At 47.1% G+C, this 16,776-nt stretch overlaps 1 long non-coding RNA gene across 2 annotated transcripts; it reads left to right on the forward strand.

The window, feature by feature from the left end:
• The first annotated feature begins 1,310 nt into the window (after nucleotides 1-1,310).
• On the forward strand, nucleotides 1,311-16,240 carry LOC130544269 (uncharacterized). 2 transcript variants are annotated; one of them, XR_008960442.1, is made up of 4 exons: nucleotides 1,311-1,408; nucleotides 3,017-3,168; nucleotides 3,755-3,837; nucleotides 6,312-16,240. It is a non-coding gene; the product is annotated as an uncharacterized LOC130544269 (long non-coding RNA). The 2 variants fall into 2 exon arrangements; XR_008960441.1 differs by having other exon boundaries at nucleotides 1,331-3,168.
• Nucleotides 16,241-16,776: the final 536 nt, after the last annotated feature.

The following is a 16,776-nucleotide window of genomic DNA, read 5'->3' on the forward strand; positions in this document are numbered from 1 at the left end:
GTCAGATCACAGGCCCCTAATTCCTCAAGTGTGTTTGTGGCCATGGCCAGAAACTGCAGAGAGCAGAAGACCCTTGTGTCAGGAAGTGAGGCAGCATGGGGACAGTCAGGGGCTTGCAGGCAAAGGATTCGCCTCGAGTGGCTCGGATTCCTGAGAAGAAAGGGCAGTTTCATCACATTCTCTCTCTTGTTAACAAACCAAAATATTCTGTGTGGTTGAGGAGGAAAGATGAAGTGTTGTCCAGGATCCCGATGCCTCCGTGTCTGGAGTGTCCTGCCTTCACTAGTTTGCCATGCTCCTTTTTCATCTTTGAAGATGCTACTTCTTGCTAGTGACCATTGGCAGACATGGTTAGTGATGTTTGGTGACAGTAGGTTATTCCTGTAATATCCATTCCCCTCTCCCCCCTTGTTTTAGTTGGCAGCAGTGGGGAGGGGTCAAGTTCTCTAGCACGGATGCGGCTCTGCTGGAACGTGGTATTGGAGAAGGAGGCAGATGCTGAGAGCTCTTTCTTTGGGTTTCATCTCTTGGTGTTACAACTTCTGTCTGTCTCACCAAACTATTTTCCTGTCTGTCTGCAGGTGGGTCCAGATGTGAGAGGGTTTCTTCAGCCCACCTGCATGCCCTGCCCTATGGACCAAACTTTACCAGGCTTCATTGGCTGTGGGCCACCTCAGCCTCCTCCACCTTGGTCGACATGCGGGCCTCCCCTGCCCCTCGTTCCGCCACCATGTGGTAAGATGATCTGGATTGCATGATGTGAGTTGTAGCGCGTATTCATCGTGTGACTACATGTGTCGGTGGAGAAGATGTAGAGGAGGTACCACGAGGCTTTACAATGCAAGGATCAACCTGAGTGAGGACACAGGAACATTCCTCAACTTTCTGTGGACATCCATTTCGTGGACTATCTCGTTATACCATACAGAACTGGGCAGCAGGGGTCTGCCATTGAGAAGAAGTGTGACATTGTGCAATAGACAGACATAAAAGCATTGCCCAGGTGCCCTGCACAGACATGATGTTTTGGGCTCTTGGCTTAATGGAGCACAGTCTTTACATCACTTGCATGTGTGGAGGCCCCAGTTGTCCAGCGTTATTGATTAGTTATGAAATCATCTCTACTGTGCAGAGTGGTCATATCCCCAAGGGTGAGGGACTGGTCTCTCCTTTGTCCACAGAGGTCAGCGGAGACCTGTGAGAAACGCTCTGCATCTGGAAGGGACCTGAGAGTGGGAGAGTAGAACAGGCTGGGGCAGGTGTAGAGCTTTGGCTTGAATCTTCCGTGGTCAACACCCGTCTTAATCCACCTCTGTCTCTTCTAGGGCCTCGGTCCAATTCAGAAACCTGTGGCGCTCAAGGGGACAAAGGTGGGACCGTGCCGAAGAAGGACCCAGAGAAGGACAAGGTAAATACGGTGGCTTTTTCCAGTTGTAACCATTTCTGGAATCCTGTTCCTGTCTGGGCAGCACCGTGTCCTGGCCTTGTGTCTGTTGGGTGGGTCATCCAGTTTGTCTGTGGCGTCGTTCACCTCTCAAATACAAGCAGTTCACGCAGGGGCTGACAGGCTTCTCCGTTACAAATCATCATCTTTGGGGGCCTCTCCCAAAGCCACAGGTGGTTAGAGGTGAAGGATGGCAGAACACTCACTGTGTGTGTGTCTTGTGTGTGTGTGTGTGTGTGTGTGTGTGTCTGTGTGTGCGTTTTTGTACCCCTGCTCACCCATAGTGCACATGGGGGAAATAACTCAAGGAAGCTGACAGCTCACTGCACACTGAAGTCTCTGGGCTGCCTGATTCCCACTGGGGTATGTACAGGTGCGATACCTATTGTGTTCGTATTGCGGTTAGATGATTAACCTGTGACAAGGTCTGTGGTCATCCTCACGACTGGAAACTAGGGGAAGCTCTCCGTGCATTTTTTATTATCTGCTTTGCGGTTTGGAATGTGCTTAGATAGGCCATGTTTCGTAAGTCATCCCTGTTTTACTTCTGCTGGTAAACGTGCTATACAGAATCCCTCTCCTTGTACCCTTTCCACAACTATTTTGCATGATCAAAGCTGTTAGTGTCGTGTCGCAAAACACACTGTGACACACACTTTCTGAAGGGGGGATGTTAGCGATTATCTGCATGACCGGTGCCCCACAAGCCCTTCGGTTGGGCTTCTAGGAGCAGGTCGTTTGGTCCGAAGTCACAGTGAGAGCAGGTTTCTTCTCTCATCACACGTTCTCGAGTTTTCCATCGGAAAGCATATACAGTTTTGTGGCTTCTCTAACTTATGCTTCCCATCGTAATTTCCTATTGGACAAAATTACTCTGGAACTCAGTGTGCTGAAATGTCCGAGTGACTGTGTTTTAAGATAAGCACAGCTGCTGAGTTATAGAAGGGTTATTGGTATCACGTTCCTTTCGGAAAACACTTTTCTAATTCCGTTGTCAGATCACAGGCCCCTAATTCCTCGTGTGTTTGTGGCCATGGACAGAAACTGCAGAGAGCAGAAGACCCTTGTGTCAGGAAGTGAGGCAGCATGGGGACAGTCAGGGGCTTGCAGGCAAAGGATTCGCCTCGAGTGGCTCGGATTCCTGAGAAGAAAGGGCAGTTTCATCACATTCTCTCTCTTGTTAACAAACCAAAATATTCTGTGTGGTTGAGGAGGAAAGATGAAGTGTTGTCCAGGATCCCGATGCCTCCGTGTCTGGAGTGTCCTGCCTTCACTAGTTTGCCATGCTCCTTTTTCATCTTTGAAGATGCTACTTCTTGCTAGTGACCATTGGCAGACATGGTTAGTGATGTTTGGTGACAGTAGGTTATTCCTGTAATATCCATTCCCCTCTCCCCCCTTGTTATGGTTGGCAGCAGTGGGGAGGGGTCAAGTTCTCTAGCACGGATGCGGCTCTGCTGGAACGTGGTATTGGAGAAGGAGGCAGATGCTGAGAGCTCTTTCTTTGGGTTTCATCTCTTGGTGTTACAACTTCTGTCTCTCTCACCAAACTATTTTCCTGTCTGTCTGCAGGTGGGTCCAGATGTGAGAAGGTTTCCTTGGCCAACCTGCATGTCCTCCCTTACGGGCCACATTACCAGGCTTCATTGGCTGTGGGCCACCTCACCCTCCTCCACTTTGGTCGTCATGCGGGCCTTGCTCGCCCTTCGTTCCGCCACCATGTGGTAAGATGATCTGGATTGCATGATGTGAGTTGTAGCGCGTATTCATCATGTGACCACTTGTGTCGGTGGAGAAGATATAGAGGAGGTACCACGAGGCTTTGCAATGCAAGGATCAACCTGAGTGAGGACACAGGAACATTCCTCAACTTTCTGTGGACATCCATTTCGTGGACTGTCTCGTTTCTCTATATAGAACTGGGCAGCAGGGGTCTGCCATTGAGAAGTGTGACAATGTGCAATAGACAGACATAAAAGCATTGCCCAGGTGCACTGCACAGACATGATGTTTTGGGCTCTTGGCTTAATGGAGCACAGTCTTCACATCACTTACACGTGTGGAGGCCGCAGTTGTCTAGCGTTATTGATTAGTTATTAAATCATCTCTATTGTGCAGAGTTGTCATATCATCAAGGGTGAGGGAGTGGTCTCTCCTTTGTCCACAGAGGTCAGGGGAGACCTGTGAGAAACGCTCTGCATGTGGATGGACCTGAGAGTGGGAGTGTAGAACAGGCTGGGGCAGGTGTAGAAGCTTGGCTTGAATCATGCGTGGTCAACACCCTTCTTAATCCACCTCTGTCTCTTCTAGGGCCTTGTTCCCATTCAGAAGCCTGTGGCGCTCAAGGGGACAACAGTGGCACCGCTCCCAAGGAGGTCCCAGAGAAGGACAAGGTAAATGCGGTGGCTGTTTCCCGTTGTAACTATTTCTGGAATCCTGTTCCTGTCTGGGCAGCACCGTGTGTGGCCTTGTATCTGTTGGGTATATCTTGGGATCTGTGTGTGGTGCCGTTTATCTTTCAAATGCCATGTCTTCATGCCAGAGCCTACAGGCTTCTGTGTTTCCAGATCGTCACCTTAGGGATGTTTGGGTGGAACAAAGGCAGACTTGTGCTGAGGTCTTGACATTGCATGGGAAACCCGGCTGGGACACTGTTACATCCTGAAGTTCTCACGTCATACATGCTTTGTGCTTAACTATTTCCATACACTGAGCAGTGGGGCAGGTGCCATTGGTGTGAAGGAAGTGTCTCTATTGCACAATGGCAGACATGTATTTCTTACTGTTGTGCATGTCCAGAGTCCACATTTGTTGTTCCTGGAGGGATGAAACACCTCTCACTTCATGTGCAGTGTGTTGAGTTTGAGCTGACATTTCATTAGTTACGTAAACCACTGAAGCAGGGCTGTGGTCCCTTGATTCATCATTAGGGTTGGGGTCTGCCCCATCCTCTGCAACCTGTGGATACTTGGGGGAAGCCCTCTTGTCGGCTCAGGGAGGTGAGAATGAGAGACAGTGGCAGATGCTGGAGGCAGGTGTGGAGGTTTTGTGGGAATGTGGCTCAGTCACTTCCTATGGGCTCGTCCTCTTTCTTTTCTGTGGCGTGGGTCAGAGATAGACGCTGGTGCGTCCCCCATGAGGAATAGCGGTCCTGCGTGCAGGCGTCTCATGTCGTGGGGGAGTGAATGTTGCTGAGGACGTGATCACTTTCTCCAAGTTGCTCAGGAGATCCATTTGATGGACTTCATCTTTCACTCCTACTGAGGTGGTTGGCAGGTCCCTTTGCGGTGAAGGAGAGCCTCTCTTCTCCTAGAGCTCGGCACAGCAGGTGTGCGCATGGATGTTGTACAGAGACCATATCCTGCGCTCTGGAAGGAATGAGGTCTATTCTTAACGTTAGGAATTTAGGGTGTCTGAGAGAAGGGAGGGACACGTTCATTAAACCACACAGACGTTGTGTTCCTTATAAGGGAAGCACCAGCGATGTATCTGAAGGACAGGAGAGGGAGCCGTGGGTCACACAGAAACAGGAGACTGTGGATGAGAAGCAGGATGGAGGTGCTCAGGGGAGTGGATGGTCTCTCTCAGGTAGAGCGGAGGCCATTCCTGGCAGGCCAGCAGCTTAAGCAGCGAGTGTGAAGGCAGAGTGAGGTCCACACCGAGTTGCTGCGTGTGTCTGTCACACAGTGTGAATAATGCAGTTATTTGCGTGAAAATGTCATTGTTGGCATAAAGCTGTTCATTCATAATCTATAAAGGTTATTGTTTCCCTAAATTTTTGAAAGTTCTGAACTGTGTGAAAGAATGCCGTGGAGATGTGGGAAATTTAACTTGGTTCTTTGGGGATTCTTGTCTGCCTCAGTTTGTGTGCGCCCGTGTGAGAAAGTGAAGACAGTACTGAGATCAGAGAGCTGCTGCCTTGGCTTCAGCCTGAGTGAGGCTCTTAGTGGGGAATTCGGGGTTGACCAGGAGCCGCCCTAGCTCGAGCCCTGTCACCACCCTCTGCATCTGAGTCCCCTCCCTGCCTGTAGCTTTGCATCTCCCAGAACTTCTGCCACAGTATCCTGCGGATTTGCCTGTGTTGCTGATGTCTCAGCCCGAATGCCAGCTCTCCGTGGGGCCTACTCAGAACCTCAGCTTTGTTTTCTTTGAAACCTGGAGCATATTGGTTTCTGAGGTCATTAGAGGCACAGGAGTTGAAGTACATAAAGAATCTGCAGGGGCCCCTGGGTGGCTCAGGCGGTTAAACATTGGACTCTTGATTTCCGCTGAGGCTGTGATCTCAAGGTTCTGAGATTGAGTCCCAGGTCGGGTTTGACGCTGAGTGTGGAGACCCTTAGGGTTTCTCTCTCTCCCTCTCCTTTTCCGCCTTCCCTGTTCACTCACAAGTTTACCCTTTCTCTGTCTTTGTTTTTTTCTCTCTGTTTCAAAAAAAAAAAAAAAAAAAAGAATGTGCCAAATATCTGGGATTTTGGCCACTCACCCTACTCACTGTTTAAAAAAATAGCTCCATGCAGATGATCATCAAAAGGTGTTCATTTAAGACCTTGAAATTTCACTTGGAGTAGAACATCTCAGCCCAGATAGCAGCGATCCTCATTTCAACAACAAAGAAATGACCTCCTTTTTTTCTATTAAATTTCAGGTCCTAGCCAAGAAGGAAATAAAAGATACTTTTGAGAATGGGTACATTCAGACATTGATGTCTGAGATGTGAAGACAATTATTTTCTATTACATATAGACTCACAGAGGCAGCCACACACTCAGGTGTTCATCCAAGGCCTCAGATATACTATAGGAGGCAAATTGCATATGGCAGAACATAAGATCCCATTGAAATAATCCAAAATCTGTTTGACTTACAGGACAGTCAGTTTGAAGTTTGAAGATCTCCCTGAGCGGTAACAACCAGGCTATGCAGAGTATATATGTTGTAAAGGTGTCAGATGAGCCTAATGGTCTGAATGCCTTCCCTGCCCATCCTGTCCCCTGTGCTCTGTCTCTCCTCGTATCCCCCCAATAAACCTTTCATGGTTCTGTGTGTCAGCGTCTGCCTTCACGAGGACCTACAGTCATTCCCCTCCAAGAGCACAGTGTGAATCCTGTACACACAGAAACAAACTGGCAGCAGTGGTGGTGATGGAGGATAGTAGCAAGATTACCCTTTGTGGCATCTTTACTGCAAGGGGCCCAAGCAGTCCTTCTGGGCAGGTGGACACACCCTGTATTTAGATCTGTTGGTGGTTGTATTAACTCTGGTGATAGATACCCTTGAGTACATGGTGTCTGCTTGTTTTGGGGGTGTGTGGTGATCAGCAGGATAGGTGTCTGTCCCCAGGCAGTGGTCTGTTGTGATGGTGAGGAATGTATGAAGGGTCAGTAGTGGCCCCGGGAGACCGGTGAGGAGGCCCTGCATTAATCCAGGTTTTGTGCACTGGTTTCACCTCACCAGCTGCCTCGCAACAGCGGGTGGGCTCTGAGGGTCGCTGATGGTGGCAGTGTTCTTGGTAAGACCCCTGATGCCCCATAATCCTCCACAGTTTCCATGTTGAGGGATGGGCAGGGAAGAGGCCAGTGACAGGAGACCCATTCCTCTCTCACCACGCAGGAGTTGGGTGTATGTGTCTGTTGCTTCTTAGGTCCTTTACTCCAGTCCATTCTGCACCAGAGCTCCTGGATCGTGCAAAGCCCTCCTTCTCTCCAGGTTGTGGAAGAAGACATCCTCCAGCAGCCTTGGGGTCATGGCTGGGCCAAGGTGTCAAGGTCTGTCTGTCCACATTCTGCCCTGGAGAGGCGGGTAACTGCCCTGCTACAGCCAAGGTCAGCCTGAGCAGCCTTTGTAAATGGGATTGTCATGCCCTGTGCGCAGGGCCAGGGCCGAATGATGGCAGGAGAGAGGGGGAGACAGGAGAGGTGGTCCTCTGTGGTGGTCCTGGACAGGGCTGCACAGAGCAGAAGGCCTGAGGGCCTGGGGAGAGATAGAGAAAGAGACTGTCAGGGAGAGGGACACTGAGTGGGTGGTGGGGGGATTGGGCAAATCCTGGAAAGTGAGAGGAACCAAGAGAGGGAGAGGGGGTAGAGAAAAGCAGAGACAAAGAGGAGTTGGAAGGATGAAAAGCAGTTGCTGGTCTAGGTGTGTGGAGGTGGACCATGGACCAGGGGGGAGGAGGTCTAGGTAGCTACTCTGAGCTTTGGGACTGGAGAAGGCGGGAATCCAGGGCGTCAGATTTCCCTGAGCCCAATCCTCCGACCTCTCTGGGGCAGAGCTGTGCAGAGGACGTTTCCCTTGGGAAGATGGGGACCCCTCCTTTTGCATTGTGGGGCCGAACCCTAGGATCTATCATGGAGAGAGATGGCTTGGGTGGAACAGAGCACCCTCTGTCCCTCCATCTGAGGGGTCATGACTTTGAGCATTGCAGGGATTCCCAGGGAGGCCAGCAGAGGGCGCGCGCGCACCTCCAACAGGAAGGGGGCGGTTTCTCTGCGTGCGCAGCCACGGCCAGCAGAGGGCGCGCTGTGGCCTTTTCTGACACAGGGCGCCTCAGAGCAGGAAGGGCTCTGGAAGGCCCCCAAGGATCCGGCCCCTCTCTGGCTGCAGGGAATAGAGCGCCAAAGCTGCCATTTCAGTAGGTTCGGCCCCCACCCTGGGAAGACCCTGGGGCCTTTGCAGCAACTTGTCGCCTCCCGAGGTAGAGGAAGAAGCTGCCTTGTTGGCTGAGTGCTGAGGGGGCGGCTCTGGGTGGCTTCCCAGGACATGCTGGTAAGTGAGCAGCACAGTCGCTTGCATTTTGAGGGCTGTTCCCCTGGTTCAGTCCTCATTTTCCCTGCGGGTATTTGAACAGACCTGTTTTACTCAGGGATCCGTGGCTTGAGGGGTCCTGCGACACCACATCAGAGATGCTGTGGTTGGCTTGTTACAGATGCAGGCTTGTTTCTGGGGAGAAATCCTGAGCCAAATTCAGAGGAACGGGAGCCGCTTTCAGTGGGGACTTGAATGCACTAACTGCTGACTCTCAGGACTTCCTAAAAGAATGAGCTGGGGTCCCACTTCCCTAATTCTGCTGGAACCTGAGACCCAGGTAGAAACACAAACTGCCCTCCATTTTGTAACCTTAAAGGTAGAAACTCTGAGGGATTTATCAGCCGAAGTTGGTTTTGTTTGGGAAGGAAGAAGAATAGAATGTAGGACAAAGAAGCAGTGACTAACCCTTAGGCACATTGGGGAGCATCAGAGAGGCTCACTGTTTTCAGGCGAAAAGGGGGCAGTTTAGAAGGCTGTTAGGAACCAAAAGTCCATTGGAGGCATCTGGTAGTTCAAATCATTGTGGCTTCTCATGGTTGAGTCCTGTTGGGAGGTGGGGGCTGGGGGGAGGGGATGGAGAGATGAGAATAGAGTTCCTGTAGCTGGAATAGTGGAGTATTCACGTGCGAGGTCAAGTCCATGTCTTCCTGTTGGGTCCCCAGTTTATTCAGAGTGAGAGTGTGTCCGAGCTCCCCCTGCCAAAACCTCCTGACTGTTTTGTGGCATTTCCCGTTACGACTTTTCACATTTCCCCGTTCTGATCAAGATTTGCCTTGAGGAGCAAAATAAGTCCGTCAAAGACAGATACTATATGATTTTAGTCATTTGTGGAATTTATGAAATAAAACAAATGAGCAGCGAGAAGAAAAAAGAGGCAAACCAAGAAAACAGCCTTTTTACTATAGAGAACAACCTGTTGGTAATCAGAGGGGAGATGTTTGGGGGGATGGGTTCAATAGGTGATAGGGATTAAGTCATGCATTTGTGATGAGCACCAGGTGTTGCCTACAAGTGTTGAATCACTAGATTGCACACTTGAAATGAGTATAACTGAGGTCATTGTAATTTAAAAAACTTTAAAAAAGTTTCCATGGAAGAATTTTTTTTAAAGATTTTATTTGTGCGTGTGTGTATGAGAGAGAGAGAGAGAGAGAGAATCAGGCAGAGGGAGAAACAGGCTCCCCGCTGGGCAAGGAGCCCAGTGTGGGACTCAGTCCTAGGATACTGGGATCATGACTCACTGGATCATGAGCCAAAGGCAGATGCTTAACCGACTGAGCCACCCAGGTGTCCCTGGAAGAATTTCTGATCAGCAGTCAAGTTCTTTGTATTTAGTGGTTTTGTGTTTCAGTGCCAGCAAGGTCTTTTTCTGGTGGCGTGTCTCATGTTGGAGGAAATGTGCATCACAGTTGTAAACTACTCAAGTGACACTTGAAGAACTGGGAAGGTTAGAAGGGAGAAACTCTCATGTACTTCCTGTGTGAAGTCTGTATCTGCTCGAGATTGAGACCAGTGAGCCAGCATCACCTCACTGGGGACACTGTTTCTACAAAGGATTGACAGACAGCAAGTACAGAATCAAAAGCAAGATGACAATTCCAAACCATGTGTTGGTTCTAACCCAGGACCCTAGGTTTGAAAGGAGCCAACTGAAAATATTTATTGGCAGTTGTTTACCTGAAGGAAGACAGGTTTCTCCCTATGAAGGCAAACCCGGAGTCACGTGTGCCTCCTGGAAGTGTCTTCCTCAAGTGTCTGGGAGCAAAATAGTGAAATACTGCGAGAATGCACTAAATGAAATCACTGAGTACATCTGGGAATACAGATACACTGGGGAACATGAAGCATTAGAGAACTTGTTGCAAGAATAGGAATACTTCCGGGACATTTCAAAACAGTATTGTTATCTCAAAAGAGCTGTTTAAAACTCCATGTGTTATCAGTAATGGTCTGTTATGTTATAAATTCAGAAACCATGCATTTGGATTAGAATCCGGATGTTCAAACTATGTAATTATATAAGTATAGCACCATTTATTTATTCTGCTTTTGGTGAATAATTGTTTCCAGTTTTTTGTTATTCTGAACAATGCTGCAACGGACATTCTCACACGTTTCCTGGTGTGTAGGTTCAAGATTTTCAATAGGGCATATACATTTTCTAGTATTGGAATTTCTGGTTTGTAAGAATGAACGTGTAGAGTTTTGCAAGATAATGCAGAGTATCTTTCAAAATAGTTGTACCAATTGTACTTGTCCCAGTACTGCATAGAATTCCTATCTTCACCAATAACTGGTCTTGCCAAGCTTAATTTTTTGCCAACCTGATGAATGTAAAAGGGTTACTCTTTGTGGCCTTAAGGTGAATTTTTATGATTATTATTGAGGTTGAACATTTTTCATGTTTTTATTCACCACTAGGATTTTTTTCTTCCATAAAATTCTAGTTTTGCCATTGGGCTATTTGCTTTTCTCTTTTTGTTATGTAGGAATTAGCTTTTCAAATATTCTGGATATTGATCTGTGGTTGGTTGTGCGTGTTATGAATAAAACATTCTTTGTTATCAGTTTTTGAATTCAGATAGCTGAGTTAAAATAATGAAGACTACCTAGATTTCAGAATCTGTTTGGTTCCTGATTTTCATATAAAAGTTAGCTGGAGTTTGAATGATAAAGTATAATTCAAAGATTTCATTCAAATATTCTTGTTTCCTGGGACGCCTGTATCTTTTTCTGGTTTCTAATTTAATTTTTCTCTAAGGTATCTTTTTGTTAGCAAAAGTTCTTTTCCTTTTTTTTTTAAGATTTTATTTATTTATTTGACAGAGAAAGAGAGAGCCCGTGAGAGAGGGAACACAAGCAGACGGAGTGGGAGAGGAAGAGGCAGGCTCCCAGCAGAGCAGGGAGCCTGATGCAGGGCTGGATGTGGGGCTGCATCCCAGGACTCTGGGATCACGCCCTGAGCTGAAGGCAGACGCTCAACGACTGAGACACCCAGGCATCCCAGCAAAAATTCTTAATTTTAACGTTGTCATGCTTACCAATTTTCTTTCTGAAGAATGTTTTTTTGCCTTGGTGAAGAAGTATTTTCTTATCCTGGGATCATAAAGATATCTTTCTATATATTCTTCTGCAAGTTTAACCAGTTTTATCTTTCATTTTGAAGTCGGTAAATCCATTGGAAATTAGATTTTGTGTATGGCAGGAGATAGAGATCTACCATGTGGATGACCAGTTGTCCTGACATCATGTATTTCATACACCATTCCCCAGTGATCTGTAGTGCCCCCTGTGTCATGGATGAAGTTCTCATACATTTGTGATTCTGGTCTGGGTGCACTAGTGGTAGTCATTAGTCTCCCAGCATGAATAACACCCTATCCTAAATCTTATAGCTTCATAATAATTCTTGATATCTGGTGGGGCAGTTCTCCTTTCCTTATTCCTTTTTTTCCCCCCTAAAGATTTTATTTACTTATTTTTGTGCACATGGGAGGGGGTGCAGAGGGAGAAGCAGACTCCCGCCGAGCAGGGAACCCGATGTGGGACTGGATCCCAGGACCTGGGATCATGACCTGAGCCGAAGGCAGATGCTTAACCGAATGAGGCCACCCAGGCGCCCTCCCCTTTCCTTTTTCTTCAGAAGCATCTTGGCTGTCTATGGGTCTTTGCTCTTCCGTATCAAGTTTAGAATTAGCCTGTCATATTTCTTGCAAACTCATATTGGGATATTAATTGCTGCTGCATAAAATATACAAGGCAATTGGAAAAGTATTGACATTTTTTTATGATTTTGAATTTCTCTGTCTATAAACACGGCATGGTTTTTTTTTTTTTTCATTTGTCTTTAATGTTTTTAATAAATTAAAAATTCTGTTTCTTTAAAGAAAGCAAACAAAAACAAAACAAAAACAAACAAAAGGAATCAGGGTGCAGTTAATAGTTTAGGTAAAAGAAAGACTTTTGAATTCTGAAACTTCTAAAACTCTAGAAATGCTCACAAGATAAAAATGAGGCTATTTCTGGAAAGGTCATACTCCAAAGAGGTTTCCTCCTTTTGCAAGAGACTGGGAAATGCAGAAAAAGGCATGTTCTTTGCACAAAAGAGGTAGGAGGAGCAACAGTGAGAAAAGGAATGCAGGCCTGGTCCGGACATGTGGGGGAAAGCTGTCTCCCCAGATGTTTTCTCTTTCAATTTGGGAAGTATTTATGTTCTCGTGACCAGATGGTGTCCAGGTCCAGTCAGGGTCTGGTGCCTTCTTTAAATGTGTCCCGTGGACCCAAGAGCCCATTCCCTGGGATTTGGCAGCACAAGGTTTGGTTAGCAGTATCCGATAAGGTCCTCTCAAGGGAGGTTGAAGAGAATCTCTGTGGAAGTGTCTTTCCCAAGAGAAAGAATCCCCAGCTTGCAGGGTGTGATGGTCAAGATAATTATCCCCTGGGAGTGGACACTGAAAAGATTGCTCTGCTACAACAATGTTCATTTTGATAGAAGCAACTAGATCTTTGCATTATTGAAATATATCCCCTTTTCTCAACTCCAGGTCAAAAGGGGGCAGAGGTCAAATGCATGGATGTCCAGTGACTATCTCCAAGGTTGGGAGTCAGAGCTCCAAAGGGGATGGCCTTGAGATTTAGAAGAAGTATTGGCAATGCCTTTGGCCCAGGTCATTGGAAAGTCTCTGCAGATTTTGCCAATTGGGTCCCCAGTGTTGCCATTATGGTGTTGGACCAGTTGTGAGGTTAGGGGATAGTAATGTACAATGAAAGTATTGTAAAACCGGCCAAAGATCACAAACTCAGTGAAATGCCTGCACGGTAGAATGGGTTTTCTGGTCATTGTGCTGTTCAAGAGAGCTTTTCCCGGAGAGAGAATTTTTTCTAACAGGATTTTAGCCACAGAAGAGTCATTGGCCTTTCTACAAGGGAAAGCTTTGGTCCAGTGAGATAACATAGGCACATTGACTAACACAAACTTATTTCCATGAGATGAGAAAGTTGCATGAAATCCACTTGCCATATCTCAAATGGTTCATTGAGCAGTCTAAAATGCCCAGGGGAGGTATGGATTTGTTTTCCAGGATCGTATTTTGGACAAGTGGGACAAGCAAGGTTGGCACTTTCTGCAGTCTTCTTAGCATTTCCCCACCAATACTGGTTCATCAACCCTATCAGTTTGTCAGTAGACCAATGGTTTAATATTTGTACAGTTGTCAGGAGTGGGAATTTTAGAATTTTGGAGATGGCCATATTGTTATTTGATCCAAACCGGAATTCTCTCTTTTTATCAACTAGTCATCAGATTCCCAACATTGTTTCTCCTTGTCTGGGCCCTGTTGTTGGCCATGTCTGCTCAATTTTTCCCAATTGTCAGTTGGTAGGACATCCCTTCAGAACATGACAGAGGTCTGGCTCTCGGTGTCCTTTTGAGCAGCTTTTTTTTGGGCAGAACTATAAGCCAGGTGGTTTCCTTTGGCCTCCAGAAAGTCAAGTGCAGAATATCCCTGGGACCTTAATAATAGCTAGATCTGCAGGCAAAAGCATGGCATCTGATGAATTTTAGACCTAGCAGCCATTTTTAATCTCATCCCCATTGTAAGGAAGGAAACCTCGTTTCTTCCATAATATTCCAAAACCATGAGCTAGCTATCCAAAGCATATACCGAGTATCACCTTACATGTTTGCAGTGCTGCCCTCGGCTACAATAGAAGCTGCCTTAAGGACACAGAACTCATCCTGCTGGGCTGAAGTAGCCAGAGGGAAAGGTGCTGCCTCAGTGTCCTCAAAGGGAGTTGTGGTAGCTTAGCTGGCGAGATATTTATCATTTTCCTCCTCTAAGTAAGAACCATCAGGAAAGCATGAAAAGTGTGCTTTGGTTAGAGCAGTTTGCTGAAAATTGTCACAGGGAGTCAACAGGTGACCTGTCGGTGTGAAGTGGCTGTGGGGGGGTTTCATCTGTGAAGGAGGGGAGAAGGGTGGCTGGGTTGAGGCTTTTGGAACCAGAAAGAGTTATGTGAGGAGTGGTACCAGGGGGATTTCATAGGAGGTGAGGTGACTGTCTGGAAAATGTTGAGTGTGAGGAGAGTTCAGAAGGGCTTCTACTACATGGGGTGCAGGGATGGTTAAAGGGGATGGTGTGATGAATTCTTCAGTGGCCTTATCCCAGAGGGCAGTGGCAGGAATGGCTCTGAGGCAGGCGGGTATCCCCCAGCCATAGCATCTACCTGTTGACTCTTATACCTTGTGGGATGATGGTGGTCCTTGTGTTTTGGGGTGAGCACTGCAAGGACATTCCCTTCCGTATCAGAGAGATGAAAAAGGGAAGTTGGTCATTAGGAGTTCCAAGGGCAGGGGCTAATGGTAGACTTTTGTTTAAAGTTTCAAAGCGGTGTCATCCCCCTCTTTCTGAATAATTGTGTTAGGTTTCTCATGTTTTAGTAAAATGTATAGCAGCTGAGCCTTAAAAGAGAAGTTTGGAATCCACTGTTGACAGTAGCCGGCCAGTCCAGGAAAGCCTGGTCATTGGTGCTTAGTTTTAGGTTGTGGGAAATTGAGGATGCCTTGAGTCTACCTGGATCCAGGTACTGTCCTTGTTCTGAGATCAGGTGACCTAAATACCTAAGCTGAGTTTGAGCAAACTGCAGTTTTTCTTTGGGGACTGCATGACCCTTTTAAGGCCAAAAGTTTTCCCAGGTGGATGCTGTCTTCCTGTGAAGAGGTGTGAGGAGGGGAGCAGAGATGCCAATCATCTACATATTGTAACAAAGGAGGAGAGGCCACAGAACACTCACTATCATGTGGTGGGCAAAATGGGTGAAGGGGAGAGGGAGATATAGGCCTCCAGTAATGAAATGAGTAAGTCATGGGAATAAAAAGCAGAGCATAAGGAATACAGTCAATGATGGTTCGTAGTGATGTAATGGGATAGACGGTAGCTATACTCGTAGTGAATATAGCCTAATGTATAAAGTTATAGAATCACTAAGTTGTACACCTGAAACTAATGTAATATTGTGTGTCAACTGTAGTCAAAAAAAAAAAAAAGTTGGGGGGCGCCTGGGTGGCACAGTGGTTAAGCAACTGCCTTCGGCTCAGGGCGTAATCCCGGTGTTATGGGATCGAGCCCCACATCAGGCTCCTCCGCTATGAGCCTGCTTCTTCCTCTCCCACTCCCCCTGCTTGTGTTCCCTCTCTCGCTGGCTGTCTCTATCTCTGTCAAATAAATAAATAAAACCTTTAAAAAAAAAGGTTGGAAATGTGGGATCTATTTAGATCCTCAGGAGATTTAACTTCAAAGGGGCAGGTTTCAAGAGGTTTAGGAGAGGAGGAAGCAGAGAGAGCTTCAGAGGAAAAGGAAGGTTTGGTAAAAGGAAAAGAGGGAGAGAGGCCTTAGCAAAGTATTAACATCAAGGCAGTTGAGTCCCTAGAGGAATGTCACTCTGCCTGTTTCAAGGACTTGGGCTCTAGGAAGTAAGGAAATTTAACAATTTTTCTTCTTTGTTTCCCACATCAGATAAGAGTGTGGGAGCAGAGGAGATGAGAGGGTGCAGAGATAACAGAGGGAGATGGTGCTGCAGGTGGGGCCTGAGGTGTGGCCTGAGCACAATGTGGTTGCCTCCCTTGTCGACAAAGGTGGAGAAGGCTGAGGTGGCCCAAAGCCAATGAAGCCTGGTATAGTTTGGCCTATAGGGGAGGGCATGCAGGTGGGCTGAGGAAAGCCTCTCACATCAGGACCCACCTGCAGACAGACAGGAAAATAGTTTCGTAAGACAGACAGAAGTTGTAACACCAAGAGATGAAACCCAAAGAAAGAGCTCTGAGCATCTGCCTCCTTCTCCAATAACACGTTCCAGCAGAGCCGCATCCGTGCTAGAGAACTTGACCCCTCCCCACTGCTGCCAACTATAACAAGGGGGGAGAGGGGAATGGATATTACAGGAATAACCTACTGTCACCAAACATCACTAACCATGTCCTCTGACATTCACTAGCAACAAGTAGCATCTTCAAAGATGAAAAAGGACCATGGCAAACTAGTGAGGCAGTACACTCCAGACACAGAGGCATCGGGATCCTGGACAACACTTCATCTTTCCTCCTCAACCACACAGAATATTTTGGTTTGTTAACAAGAGAGAGAATGTGATGAAACTGCCCTTTCTTCTCAGGAATCCGAGCCACTCGAGGTGAATCCTTTGCCTGCAAGCCCCTGACTGTCCCCACGCTGCCTCACTTCCTGACACAAGGGTCTTCTGCTCTCTGCAGTTTCTGTCCATGGCCACAAACACACTTGAGGAATTAGGGGCCTGTGATCTGACAGGGGAATTGGAAAAGTGTTTTCCAAAAGGAACGTGATACCAATAACCCTTATATATCTCAGTAGCTGTGCTTATCTTAAAACACAGTCACTCAGACATTTCAGCACACTGAGTTCCAGAGTAATTTAATCCAACAGGAAATTAAGATGGGAAGCATAAGTTAGAAAATCAACAAAACTGTATACGCTTTCCGATGGAAAAGTCGAGAA

This window comes from Ursus arctos, unplaced genomic scaffold, assembly GCF_023065955.2.
Source record: "Ursus arctos isolate Adak ecotype North America unplaced genomic scaffold, UrsArc2.0 scaffold_2, whole genome shotgun sequence".
Classification (NCBI taxonomy): domain Eukaryota; kingdom Metazoa; phylum Chordata; class Mammalia; order Carnivora; family Ursidae; genus Ursus; species Ursus arctos.